Source organism: Neophocaena asiaeorientalis, unplaced genomic scaffold, assembly GCF_003031525.2.
Source record: "Neophocaena asiaeorientalis asiaeorientalis breed wild unplaced genomic scaffold, Neophocaena_asiaeorientalis_V1.1 scaffold50, whole genome shotgun sequence".
NCBI classification, from domain to species: domain Eukaryota; kingdom Metazoa; phylum Chordata; class Mammalia; order Artiodactyla; family Phocoenidae; genus Neophocaena; species Neophocaena asiaeorientalis.
Window position 1 is genome coordinate 148,631 of NW_020172717.1, and position 2,943 is coordinate 151,573.

General features: G+C 38.7%; 1 non-coding gene across 1 annotated transcript; it reads left to right on the forward strand.

Moving 5' to 3' along the window:
- Window positions 1-1,539: 1,539 nt before the first annotated feature.
- Window positions 1,540-1,646, forward strand: LOC112396442 (U6 spliceosomal RNA). The gene has a single exon (XR_003002567.1). It is a non-coding gene; the product is annotated as a U6 spliceosomal RNA (small nuclear RNA).
- Window positions 1,647-2,943: the final 1,297 nt, after the last annotated feature.

Below are 2,943 nucleotides of genomic sequence, written 5' to 3' on the forward strand. Positions count from 1 at the left end.
AAAGTACAACAAAGTGAATCAGCTATATGTATACATATATCCCCATATCCCTTCCCTGTTGAGCCTCCCTCCCACCCTCCCTATCCCACCCCTCTAGGTGGTCACAAAGCACTGAGCTGATCTCCCTGTGCTATGCAGCAGCTTCCCACTAGCCATCCATTTTACCTTTGGTAGTGTATATATGTCAGTGCTACTCTCTCACTTTGTCCCAGCTTCCCCTTTCCTTCCTGTGCCCTCAAGTCCATTCTTTACGTCTGCATCTTTATTCCTGCTCTGCCACTAGGTTCATCAGTACCTCTTTTTTAGATTCCATATATATGTGTTAGCACACGGTATTTGTTTTTCTCTTTCTGACTAACTTCACTCTGTATGACAGATTCTATGTCCATCCACCTCACTACAATTTTTTTTTTTAATTCTACATTCCAGGGTGGTGATTCTTCAACTTGTATATCTTGTACCTTACCATAAGTTGAGAACCTGGATTCCAGGATGGTAGAAACACAAAGCTTGCTGATTCTAATGAGCATTTTATATATTTATAGGACTTTATCATTATCCTTATCATATACTGTGTTTTAAGGACAAAAAAAAAAAGCATGAGCATTGTTGGGGGTTAGTTTTATTTTTTGTGGCTTTAAAATACAAACAAAAATAAGGATCATATTAGTTTTTAAAATGTCAGCAATAGTATTAGCATTTTTACTGCTAGAACTGTGAAACATATAGACATGAAATAGCATTATCACCTGAGAAGTTATGCTAATCCATTCTGTTATTAGGAAGCTTGAGGATGCAGCTTACTCACATCTGCATTCATGGGATAAGATTTGAAATGCGGGTTCAAACAGCAAGGCTGACTAACTTTATCCTTCTGTCTTATGACTAAGATAGAGGTTTTCACAATTAAGAAGCAATTTGAACAGAAAGCATGAGCAAGGGATGGGCTTTATATGTTTCACTGCTCTGAAGCTATAATAGAAAACACGTACAAAGATTATTCCAGATTATTTTGGAAAAACTTTTATTCCAAAGTATTGTAAACTTCCATTCTGCAGTTGACTGGAAGATTTTTGGATAATGAATCTACCCATTCATATTGATATGTCTTTGACCCTCATACTCTCTTGCAGTTACTTTTGCTGCATAACGAATTGACCCAAATTCAGCAACTTGAAACAACTATTTGATTATGTTCATAGGTTTTGTGGGTCAGGAATCAGATTGGGCACAGCAGGGATGGTGGACCTCTCCTCCTTGAGATTTCAGGTCTCATCCCTTGGGCTGGGCTGCCTCAGGGCCTGGGACTGCCAACAAAAGTAACTGCACTTGTCTTCTTTATGTGGCTTGACTTCCCTACAGCTAATGTTCTCAGGGTAGTTAGACTTTTACATGGCAGCTCAGGGCTCCAAGCTTGAGTGTTCTAGTGTGTAAGGCTGATGCTGCATTCCCTTTTATGACCCAGCCTCACTATTGTGTCCACTGTAGTCTCTTGGTTGAAGGAGTCATAAGCCTGCCCAGATTCAAGAAGTGTGCCCAGTGCTCGCTTCGGCAGCACATACACTAAAATTGGAACAATACAGAGAAGATTAGCATGGCCGCTGCCCAAGGATGGCATGCAAATTTGTGAAGCATTCCATATTTTTGGCAACTAGAGATTATCATACTAAGTGAAATAAGAGAAAAACAAATACCATATGATATCACTTATATGTGGAATCTAAAATACAGCACAAATGAACCTATGTATGAAACAGAAACAGAATCACAGATATAGAGAACAGACTTGTGGTTGCCAAGCGGGGGGATGGGGGTATGGACTGGGAGTCTGGGGTTAGTAGATGCAAACTATTGCATTTAGAATGCATGGACAACAAGGTCCTACTGTATAGCACAGGGAACTATAACCAAACTCCTGGGATAAACCATAATGGAAAAGAATATAAGAATGAATATATGTGTTTAACTAAGTCATTTTGCTGTATAGCAGAAATTAATATAACATTGTAAATCAAGTATACTTCAATTAAAAAAAAAAAAGAAGTGTGCCCATAGGACCCCCACCCACCATAACCTCTCCATGAAAGGAGTGTCAAAAGACTTGGGGCCATGTTCTAAAACTGCCACTTACTCCAATACCCAACTCTCCCCCATTCAACTCTAAAAGAATTTTCCTTCAGATGTTTTCTCAAAGTGAATACAATGTATTAATAAAATTCCTTACATGGTATCCAAGGCCACTGAAACTTCCATGTAATTATTTTTCTTTCTCAGGGGAAGCAGATGGAATTATCAGACTGTGATTACTGTTTTTAAACACGGCTGCCAATATCTGTATGTCCCTCCTGAGAGACGGGCTGCATTTCTGCAATGAGGGAGGAAAACATGTAATCATCCCTTGTTGAAGAAATCAACTTTTTATTTAAAAACCATGCTTGTGTGAGCAGACGCAAGAAGAACTCTGAAGCCTGTGGAAGGAAAACCACATTCACAGAAAGACAGACAAAATGAAAAGGCAGAGGACTTTGTACCAGATGAAGGAACAACATGATCCCAGAAAAACAACTAAATGAAGTGGTGATAGGCAACCTTCCAGAAAAATAATTCACAATAATGATAGTGAAGATGATCCAGGACCTCAGAAAAAGAATGGAGGCAAAGATCGAGAAGATACAAGAAATGTTTAACAAAGACCTAGAAGAATTAAAGAATAAACAAACAGAGATGAACAATAACTGAAATGAAAAATACACTAGAGGGAATCAATAGCAGAATAACTGAGGCAGAAGAACGGATAAGTGACCTGGAAGACAGAATGGTGGAATTCACTGCCATGGAACAGAATAAAGAAAAAAGAATGAAAAGAAATGAAGACAGCCTAAGAGACGTCTGGGACAACATTAAATGCAACAACATTTGCATTATAGGGTTCCCAAAAGGAGA